The sequence below is a fragment of the Heptranchias perlo genome, unplaced genomic scaffold (genome assembly GCF_035084215.1).
Source record: "Heptranchias perlo isolate sHepPer1 unplaced genomic scaffold, sHepPer1.hap1 HAP1_SCAFFOLD_254, whole genome shotgun sequence".
In the NCBI taxonomy this organism is placed as follows: Eukaryota; Metazoa; Chordata; class Chondrichthyes; order Hexanchiformes; family Hexanchidae; genus Heptranchias; species Heptranchias perlo.
Genome location: NW_027139266.1, coordinates 333462 through 344911, shown reverse-complemented (window position 1 = coordinate 344911; position 11450 = coordinate 333462). Strand labels below are relative to the sequence as shown.

Sequence of the window (11450 nt, the reverse complement as noted above, 5' to 3'; positions counted from 1 at the left end):
GTGCAGCGCTGCCTCAGTTAACAAAAGCAGTTCGAAGCCGCTTTTTTGACGCAGCATCAAACCCATCAGTTTTTCGCTGTTCCCCAGCTCCCCGAGTGAGTGAGGCCGTGACAGCAGCGACATTGTCCGGCCCCGCTTTCTCCAATCACCCGCTGCCGGCGGAAAGCAGCGAATGCAGCCTCAGACAGCGCATTACTGTCCATCCCTGGGAAACAATTTCCAACTGAAACAGATTGGAGTTGTGCTGAGCTTTGAGTCTGTAGCGTGGACGTGACGAGTTTCAGGTTGATATCATCCATTCATTTTTTTATATCTCAGAAGCGCACCAGGAGAAAACCGGAACTGAGAATCAAATTGTCCCTGTAGGTGATGAATTCAAGGGAATATCGCTCCAAGCAGATCTGGGCAAGTCACAGTGCAACCGCACAGAATTTCCAAATTCTCCCTCTCGCCACTCGGCAAACATTAACTGACCTTTGCTCTGGCCTGGTGTCGCCTCGATCAAACCGTCTCTTTCGCGTATGATTTTTTTACGAGTGCAAAGCGTCCCCCGCTTCAGTGAAGCTGCAATCGACATTTTCTTCTCGATGCCATGTCATGGGCCAGATAAAGGATGTGAACAGTTACTGCTGAGAACAAATTAAAAAGTAGCAGAAGTTCATCAAAGTTGCACCATTGAAAGCCCTGGGTGGAGGTTTAGAGGCTGCGATTGTAGGAAGAGTTTTGTTGCGATTCTAACAGACCTTCGAGTGAATTTCCGGGACGTCCAGAGCACCGAAATAACTCAGTCAGACTGAAGATCTAAAGGGTTCAGTCCCGGGTTTCAGGAGCGTTTTCTCTCCCTCTCTGTTATCTTGATACCTCCTCCGTGCCCTTTCCATTTTCTGATAAGCTCGGAGGGCCCCTTACCCACTGACACACCCTGACTCTCCCTGATAACATCTGGCAGTCCCTTGCCCTCCCTGATAACATCTGGCAGTCCCTTGCCCTCTCTGATAACATCTGGCAGTCCCTTGCCCTCTCTGATAACATCTGGCAGTCCCTTGCCCTCCCTGATAACATCTGGCAGTCCCTTGCCCTCCCTGATAACATCTGGCAGTCCCTTGCCCTCTCTGATAACTTCTGAGAGTGCCGTAAACTCTTTGATACCTCATCGCCTCACACCCCTTGATAACCCCTGAGAAGCCCTTTGATTCCCTGACAGCCTCTGGGATCCCGTTGCCCCACCGGATCCACACTAATAAACCCTTAGACTCCCTGGTTCATTATCAGGAGCCATTAACCTCTCTGCTACCCAAGTGCGATTTAATTCCACATGTGGATCTACCAGTCTGTGTTAAGGATCAGATCCACGGTTTGTTCGCTCTCATTACTCCGAAGCACTCTGTTCACCGAGAGGGAAATCGCACCTACGTTTATGTGATTTTCAAATAAAAATAAAACATTGCATGTACAGAATACAGAAATAGCTCAGATGGGGTAGCGTTCGAATTAAAATCCACAGATCCTTTGTTCAATCTCCGCTTCAGGCGGCCTTTTTTCCTCTCTCTCTGTTGGCGGAATGCATAATGAGGGGGTTTAATCTTGAAATTAGTGCTCGATTAATGAGGCGAGAAATCAGGAATCACTTTCGCAAACAAAATACGGCTGAAAGCTGGAACTCTCTCGGCCAAAAGGATGTGGATTGAGGCTCAATTCAAATTTACAAGACTGATATTGACAGATCTTTTTTCGGTTCGGGTCCCAAGGGATATGTTTCCAATGCGGGGAAACAGAGTTGAGTTACAGACCACCTCATGATCGAATTGAATGGGACAGCAGGAAGAGGGGCTGAGTGGCCCTCTCCTGTCTCGATGTTCCTCTCCTGCTCAGCGCGGTGCTGGAGGACGGGGAAAAGGCATCAGACTGACTCCAGAATGAAAAGCGAGTGTGCAGAAGGAGCGACGCTGGGATTGTCAGACAAACTGAACCCCTGCAGCAAAATCAACAGCTGCCTCTCTACAATAATAGGATGGGAAAGGGCAATGCAGGCGGCCTGGCTAGCTCAGTCGGTAGAGTATGACACTCTGAATCTCAGGGTCGTGGGTTCGAGCCCCACGCTGGGCGTTTCGTGTTTTATTTCTCAAACTGGGTGATAAAAGGTCCAAAGTGCGACCTCTGATCTCCAGTTCATGAAATCCAGTTATATGAACAGACACAACACTGAGCTGTGTGAAAGGAAACCGTGAGCGTTGCAAAATATCCAGCCCCTCCCGATTCTACCTTCTCATTCCCTCCACATGGGACACGGACAGGTTATCGGATCAACCGGTTTCATTTTTTGATGTTATTAAATGTGTTGATGCCTTCAAAATGTCAGATTCAGAAGATGACAACTCTGGATCCATTCGCCTCTCTGATACCTCCGGAGACCCCCTTACCCTCTTTGATTCTCCCTGAGCTCCTTATCTTCTCCGATATGGTCCGAGAGTCCATTATCCTTTTTGAACCTTGTCAGCTCTCTTTACACTCTCTGATACCCGCAAAATGCTCCTTACCCACTGTTACTCCCTGAGTCCTCTTACGCTCTCTGATACCCTCTGACACTCCCTTCCCCTCTCTGAGATCCCCTTACACTCTGTGATACTCTCTGACACTCCCTTCCCCTCTCTGAGATCCCCTTACACTCTCTGATATCCTCCGACAGTCCTTTCCCCTCTCTGAGATCCCCTTATACTCTGTGATACTCTCTGACAGTTCCATCCCCTCTCTGAGATCCTCTTACGCTCTCTGATACCCTCTGACAATCCCTTCCCTTCTCTGAGATCCTCTTACGCTCTCTGATACCCTCTGACACTCACTTCCCTTCTCTGAGATCCTCTTACGCTCTCTGATACCCTCTGACACTCTCTTCCCTTCTCTGAGATCCCCTTACACTCTCTGATACTCTCTGACAATCCCTTCCCTTCTCTGAGAACCCCTTACACTCTGTGATACTCTCTGACAATCCCTTCCCTTCTCTGAGCCCTCTTACGCTCTCTGATACCCTCTGACAATCCCTTCCCTTCTCTGAGATCCTCTTACGCTCTCTGATACCCTCTGACACTCACTTCCCTTCTCTGAGATCCCCTTACACTCTCTGATACTCTCTGACAATCCCTTCCCTTCTCTGAGAAACCCTTACACTCTGTGATACTCTCTGACAATCCCTTCCCTTCTCTGAGAACCCCTTACACTCTGTGATACTCTCTGACAATCCCTTCCCTTCTCTGAGCCCTCTTACGCTCTCTGATACCCTCTGACAATCCCTTCCCTTCTCTGAGATCCTCTTACGCTCTCTGATACCCTCTGACACTCACTTCCCTTCTCTGAGATCCCCTTACACTCTCTGATACTCTCTGACAATCCCTTCCCTTCTCTGAGAACCCCTTACACTCTGTGATACTCTCTGACAATCCCTTCCCTTCTCTGAGCCCTCTTACGCTCTCTGATACCCTCTGACACTCCCTTCCCCTCTCTGAGCCCTCTTACGCTCTCTGATACCCTCTGACACTCCCTTCCCCTCTCTGAGCCCTCTTACGCTCTCTGATACCCTCTGACAGTCCCTTCGCCTCTCTAAGATCCCCTTACACTCTCTGATACTCTCTGACAATCCCTTCCCTTCACTGAGATCCCCTTACACTCTGTGATACTCTCTGACAATCCCTTCCCTTCTCTGAGCCCTCTTACGCTCTCTGATACCCTCTGACACTCCCTTCCCCTCTCTGAGCCCTCTGACGCTCTCTGATACCCTCTGACAATCCCGTCGCCTCTCTAAGATCCCCTTACACTGTCGGATACCCTCTGACACTCCCTTCCCCTCTCTGAGATCCTCTTACGCTCTCTGATACCCTCCGACACTCCCTTCCCCTCTCTGAGCCCTCTTACGCTCTCTGATACCCTCTGACACTCACTTCCCCTCTCTGAGCCCTCTTACGCTCTCTGATACCCTCTGACACTCCATTCCCCTCTCTGAGATCCTCTTACGCTCTCTGATACCCTCTGACACTCCCTTCCCCTCTCTGAGATCCTCTTACGCTCTCTGATACCCTCTGACACTCACTTCCCTTCTCTGAGATCCCCTTACACTCTCTGATACTCTCTGACAATCCCTTCCCTTCTCTGAGATCCCCTTACACGCTGTGATACTCTCTGACAGTTCCATCCCCTCTCTGAGATCCTCTTACGCTCTCTGATACCCTCTGACAATCCCTTCCCTTCTCTGAGATCCTCTTACGCTCTCTGATACCCTCTGACACTCACTTCCCTTCTCTGAGATCCCCTTACACTCTCTGATACTCTCTGACAATCCCTTCCCTTCTCTGAGAACCCCTTACACTCTGTGATACTCTCTGACAATCCCTTCCCTTCTCTGAGCCCTCTTACGCTCTCTGATACCCTCTGACACTCCCTTCCCCTCTCTGAGCCCTCTTACGCTCTCTGATACCCTCTGACACTCCCTTCCCCTCTCTGAGCCCTCTTACGCTCTCTGATACCCTCTGACAGTCCCTTCGCCTCTCTAAGATCCCCTTACACTCTCTGATACTCTCTGACAATCCCTTCCCTTCACTGAGATCCCCTTACACTCTGTGATACTCTCTGACAATCCCTTCCCTTCTCTGAGCCCTCTTACGCTCTCTGATACCCTCTGACACTCCCTTCCCCTCTCTGAGCCCTCTGACGCTCTCTGATACCCTCTGACAATCCCGTCGCCTCTCTAAGATCCCCTTACACTCTCTGATACTCTCTGACAATCCCTTCCCTTCACTGAGATCCCCTTACACTCTGTGATACTCTCTGACAATCCCTTCCCTTCTCTGAGCCCTCTTACGCTCTCTGATACCCTCCGACACTCCCTTCCCCTCTCTGAGCCCTCTTACGCTCTCTGATACCCTCTGACACTCACTTCCCCTCTCTGAGCCCTCTTACGCTCTCTGATACCCTCTGATACTCCCTTCCCCTCTCTGAGATCCTCTTACGCTCTCTGATACCCTCTGACACTCCCTTCCCCTCTCTGAGATCCTCTTACGCTCTCTGATACCCTCTGACACTCCCTTCCCCTCTCTGAGCCCTCTTACGCTCTCTGTTACCCTCTGACACTCCCTTCCCCTCTCTGAGATCCCCTTACACTCTCTGATACCCTGTGACACTCCCTTCGCCTCTCTAAGATCCCCTTACACTCTCTGATACGCTCTAATATTCTCTTCCCCTCTCTGGGATCCCCTTGCCCCACCGGATCGCCACGAAGAAGCCATTAGACTCACTGAACTCTTCTCAGAGCCCATTACCCTTCCTCATACACAAGTACGATGTAATTTCACAGGATGATCTATCGGCTTGTGTTCAGAATGAGATCCACAGTTTGTACGGCCCATGCTGCTACCGCCTCTCCCACTCCGAGAGCCCAAGAGGCGGTCGGAAGCAATCTCCCTCCTATAAACTCGGAGTGTAAGTATGAGTGCGCTGTTGTTTCATATACTGTGGGAGTGTATATATGAGTGCGATGTTTATATATGAACTGTGGGTGTGTATATATGAGTGCGATGTTTATATATGAACTGTGGGTGTGTATATATGAGTGCGATGTTTATATATGAACTGTGGGTGTGTATATATGAGTGCGATGTTGATATATGAACTGTGGGTGTGTATATATGAGTGTGATGTTTATATATGAACTGTGGGTGTGTATATATGTGTGCGATGTTTATATATGAACTGTGGGTGTGTATATATGAGTGTGATGTTTATACATGAACTGTGGGTGTGTATATATGTGTGCGATGTTTATATATGAACTGTGGGTGTGTATATATGAGTGCGATGTTTATATATGAACTGTGGGTGTGTATATATGTGTGCGATGTTTATATATGAACTGTGGGTGTGTATATATGAGTGCGATGTTTATATATGAACTGTGGGTGTGTATATATGAGTGCGATGTTTATATATGAACTGTGGGTGTGTATATATGTGTGTGATGTTTATATATGAACTGTGGGTGTGTATATATGAGTGCGATGTTTATATATGAACTGTGGGTGTGTATATATGAGTGCGATGTTTATATATGAACTGTGGGAGTGTATATATGAGTGCGATGTTTATATATGAACTGTGGTTGTGTATATATGTGTGCGATGTTTATATATGAACTGTGGGTGTGTATATATGAGTGCGATGTTTATATATGAACTGTGGGAGTTTCTATATGATTGCGATGTTTATATATGAACTGTGGGTGTGTATATATGTGTGCGATGTTTATATATGAACTGTTGGTGTTTATATATGAGTGCGATGTTTATCTGTGAAGTGCGGTAATGAACAGGAGTAGCAGGGCTTCGGAGGGGTGATATATTCTTGGAAGACAATGGCGCAAAGTTGCATTTGCTCTGGGGTCGAAATACTCAGTTGGAATTGCATTGGACTGAAGATTTAAAGGTCCTTGGTTTCATCCCGGGTTCGGCAGTTTTTGGTTATTTAGTTTCTTCTTCTTTGGGTCCATTCTCGCATTTATTAACAGAGAAATTTTATTCCCACCACTGAAGGTTTGGGGATGGATTAGAGAGACATCAAGGATGGGACATATTTATATCGTCTTTATTTGGTTTTTATTTCTCTGTTACCTTCTGCCTTTTTCTCTTGGTTTTGTCTCTCTCGGTGCCGGTTGACGATTTGATTTGATGCATTTGTCCTGAACTGATGCCTTTTCCCCATCTCGGGGCGGTCAGACCCGCTCTGTCTGTCTGTTGCTGCTGATGATCATTGATGGGAACAGGCCGCGAGTTAAACATTTCTCTGCAAACCGGAGAAAGACAAATCAAAAGAAAGACGTGTTTCTCCGGCCCAGGGGTAAAGTTACAATGGATGTTATTCAAAAAACTGTCCCCATGAATTTGTCTGTGAATCTGTTTGTAAAGCTTGGGTTTTAAAAGTTCCGAAAACCCAAAATACAGCCCCCTAACAGCCCATACAGGAATCAAACCCACGATTCCAACATTATGGTGTGTTTTAAGCAAGTCAGCTGACCAGCCGTTACGAACATCCCAATCATCGTTTTTTTTTACCGATACTAGTTTGAAGTGATTTCTGTGCACGGACCCTTAAATCTCTCTGGCCCTCCACAGTTCCTAACTTCTCACCATTTAGAACGTACCCTGTTCTATCCTTTTTTGATCCAAAGTGGATGACCTCCAGAAAAAGTGACTAAAGTAGTGGACAGGGGAATGTCAATGGATGTTATTTATATGGACTTCCAGAAGGCATTTGATAAGGTCCCACATAAGAGACTGTTAGCTAAGATAGAAGCCCATGGAATCGAGGGAAAAGTACGGACTTGGTTCGGAAGTTGGCTGAGCGAAAGGCGACAGAGAGTAGGGAGAATGGGTAGGTGCTCACATTGGCAGGATGTGACGAGTGGAGTCCCGCAGGGATTTGTCTTGGGACCTCAATTATTCACAATATTTTTTAATGACTCAGATGAAGGCACAGAAAGTCTCATATCCAAGTTTGCCGATGACACAAAGATTGGTGGCATTGTAAGTAGTGTAGATGAAAACATAAAATTACAAAGTGATATTGATAGATAAGGTGAATGGGCAAAACTGTGGCAACTCATGGACCAGCATATTCCTCACTCTACCATTACCAACAAGCCAGCGGATCAACCCTGGTTCAATGAGGAGTGTAGAAGAGCAGACCAGGAGCAGCACCAGGCGAACCTAAATATGAGGTGCCAACCTGGTGAAGCTACAACTCAGGAATACATGCGTGCTAAACAGCGGAAGCAACATGCGAAAGACAGAGTTAAGCGATTCCACAACCAACGGATCAGATCAAAGCTCTGCAGTCCTGCCACATCCAGTCGTGAATGGTGGTGGACAATTAAACAACCAACGGGAGGAGGGAGCTCTGCAAAAATCCCCATCCTCAATGATGGCAGAGTCCAGCACGTGAGTGCAAAAGACAAGGCTGAAGCGTTTGCAACCATCTTCAGCCAGAAGTGCCGAGTGGATGATCCATCTCGGCCTCCTCCCGATATCCCCACCATCACAGAAGCCAGTCTTCAGCCAATTCGATTCACTCCACGTGATATCAAGAAACGGCTGAGTGCACTGGATATAGCAAAGGCTATCCCAGCTGTAGTGCTGAAGTCATGTGCACCAGAACTAGCTGCGCCTCTAGCCAAGCTGTTCCAGTACAGCTACAACACTGGCATCTACCCGACAATGTGGAAAATTGCCCAGGTATGTCCAGTCCACAAAAAGCAGGACAAATCCAATCCGGCCAATTAACGCCCCATCAGTCTGCTCTCAATCATCAGCAAAGTGATGGAAGGTGCCGTCGACAGTGCTATCAAGCGGCACTTACTCACCAATAACCTGCTCACCGATGCTCACTTTGGGTTCCGCCAGGACCACTCGGCTCCAGACCTCATTACAGCCTTGGTCCAAACATGGATAAAAGAGCTGAATTCCAGAGGTGAGGTGAGAGTGACTGCTCTTGACATCAAGGCAGCATTTGACCGAGTGTGGCACCAAGGAGCCCGAGTAAAATTGAAGTCAATGGGAGTCAGGGGGAAAACTCTCCAGTGGCTGGAGTCATACCTAGCACAAAGGAAGATGGTAGTGGTTGTTGGAGGCCAATCATCTCAGCCCCAGGACATTGCTGCAGGAGTTCCTCAGGGCAGTGTCCTAGGCCCAATCATCTTCAGCTGCTTCATCAATGACCTTCCCTCCATCATAAGGTCAGAAATGGGGATGTTCGCTGATGATTGCACAGTGTTCAGTTCCATTCGCAACCCCTCAGATAATGAAGCAGTCCGAGCCTGCATGCAGCAAGACCTGGACAACATCCAGGCTTGGGCTCATAAGTGGCAAGTAACATTCGCGCCAGATAAGTGCCAGGCAGTGACCATCTCCAAAAAGAGAGAGTCCAACCACCTCCCTTGACATTCAACGGCATTACCATCGCCGAATCCCCCACCATCAACATCCTGGGGGTCACCATTGACCAGAAACGTAACTGGACCAGCCATATAAATACTGTGGCTACAAGAGCAGGTCAGAGGCTGGGTATTCTGCGGCGAGTGACTCACCTCCTGACTCCCCAAAGCCTTTCCGACATCTACAAGGCACAAGTCAGGAGTGTGATGGAATATTCCCCACCTGCCTGGATGAGTGCAGTTCCAACAACACTCAAGAAGCTCGACACCATCAGGGAAAAAGCAGCCCGCTTTATTGGCATCCCGTCCACCACCCGAAAGATGCACTCCCTTCACCTCCGGTGCACAGTGTGTGTACCATCCACAGGATGCACTGCAGCAACTCGCCAAGGCTTCTTCGACAGCACCTCCCAAACCCGCGACTTCTACCACCTAGAAGGACAAGAGCAGCAGACACATGGGAACAACACCACCTGCACGTTCCCCTCCAAGTCACACACCATCCCGACTTGGAAATATATCGCCGTTCCTTCATCGTCGCTGGGTCAAAATCCTGGAACTCCCTTCCGAACAGCACTGTGGGAGAAACTTCACCACATGGACTGCAGCGGTTCAATAAGGCGGCTCACCACCACCTTCTCAAGTGCAATTAAGGATGGGCAATAAATGCCGGCCTCGCCAGCGACGCCCACATCCCACGAACGAATATAAAAAAAGGTTTTGGAGTCCTCACCGCCAAAATTGCAAACACCTTATCTACATCTGACCGAGCAAACCCTTGCATAATCTTAAAGTCCCACATCAGGTCACCCCTCAGTCTTCACTTTCCTATGGAAAAGAGCCCCAGTCTGTTCAAACTTTCAATATGGGGAAGTGTGAACTTTGGACCTAAGCAAGATAGATCAGAATATGTTCTAACTGGTGAGAAGCTGGGAACTGTGGAGGAGGAAAGATGTTTACGGGTCCAATTAGAAAATCACTAAATGTCAGTGGACAGTTGCAAAAAATAATTCAAAATGCCAATGGAACTTTAGCCTTTATCTTAAGGGAGCTGGAATTCAAAGGGGTGGAAGTTATGTTCCAGTTATATAAACTCTGCTGAGACCACATTTCGAGTTCTGCATTCAGTTCTCGGCCCCACACCTCAGGGAGGATATATTGGCCTTGGAGGGGGTGCAGCGCAGATTCACCAGAATTATACCGGGGCTAAAATGGTTAAATTATGCGGACAAGTTGCAGAGAAAAGGTTTGTATTTCCTTGTGTATAGAAGATTAAGTGTTGATGTATTCGAGTTGTTGAAGGTGATTAAATGAGCCAATGGTGTGTGTGTGAGCTGTGAGACAGCTTGAAATCCCAATCCTCTCCACCACTGGGGACTGAGTCTTCCAACATACAGGGATTTTCACTCGTGCAAGTTTCATCCACATTTTCTGCTCTTCATTTCTCCGACCTGCTTGTTGCGCCTTTCCCTTCAATTCAGGACTTACAGGAAAAACTCGATTCTGCCGTCAATCTTCGGGTCACATGGTGAGAATTCAAATAATTGAAATCGACCGTCATCAACCCCAATATCGTCACCTACACGTTTGACGAATGTAAAGCGGCTTCTATCGCGGTTTGTCTGCACAACTCGTTCAAAGATACTGTCGGGAATTGGAGGGTCTTTCAAGTCATGACACGAACAGAACAGTTCGCACTGCCGTTTTCCCCAAGACGCTTCAGATTCATGGGGAATGATTTCGGTCTGGCGGTTAAATCAGTTCCCTCTTCACAAATCCGCCTTTGAACCCGGGACTTTTAGTATTTTTGATAACCGATACCAAACTGGTTTGTCCTGTGCTGTACATCACTGTCTAAATATTACAGATAAGCAGAGCACTTGAGCTGTCACAGCTGTGACTTTGACATTTCTCCCTCTCCTCTCGATCTCCCCGGTAACTGCCACTAACCACAATCTTCTCTCACACTTCTCCATCAGGAAGTTCATATTCTCGGTTTTCAAATGAAATAACGCCCATCTCTCCAATCACCGACAGCCCAGAGAGAGTTTCTTCGTTTCAGCTCCCAATTTCCCCAAATCCTCAAAGTAGCATGAAAATAATTGTCCTTAAGTTAATAATAATGATATAATTAAAAGTTCTTATCGTCTGGGGTTTTGTTTCAGATTCCACGGCTTTTAAAGATCACTGCGGATGTTTAACGAATCGCCTCTTGGTTGGAGGCTTCTGTGTGGGAAAGATCAGGAAGCGATAATTGAGAGACCGAGGATGAAGCTGTTTGATGGGAGCACTGGGGACACAGACCGTGCGCGGCTCCAGTGGAGCAATCGGTCAGCGCGCGTTATTTCCACAATAATTATACACTCGAGAAATGCCGAGGTTGTGAGCTCCAGCACCATCTAAAGTAGTTGAACCTTCTAAACATTTTGACTGGAGTTCAATGTACAACCGGTTCCATAACACATCGACTTCTTCATGTCCC

The 11450-nt window shown here is 47.7% G+C and overlaps 1 non-coding gene across 1 annotated transcript; it reads left to right on the top strand.

Annotated features, from left to right (window-relative positions):
- The first annotated feature begins 2033 nt into the window (after window positions 1-2033).
- trnaq-cug (transfer RNA glutamine (anticodon CUG)) lies at window positions 2034-2106 on the top strand. The gene has a single exon. It is a non-coding gene; the product is annotated as a tRNA-Gln (tRNA).
- Window positions 2107-11450: the final 9344 nt, after the last annotated feature.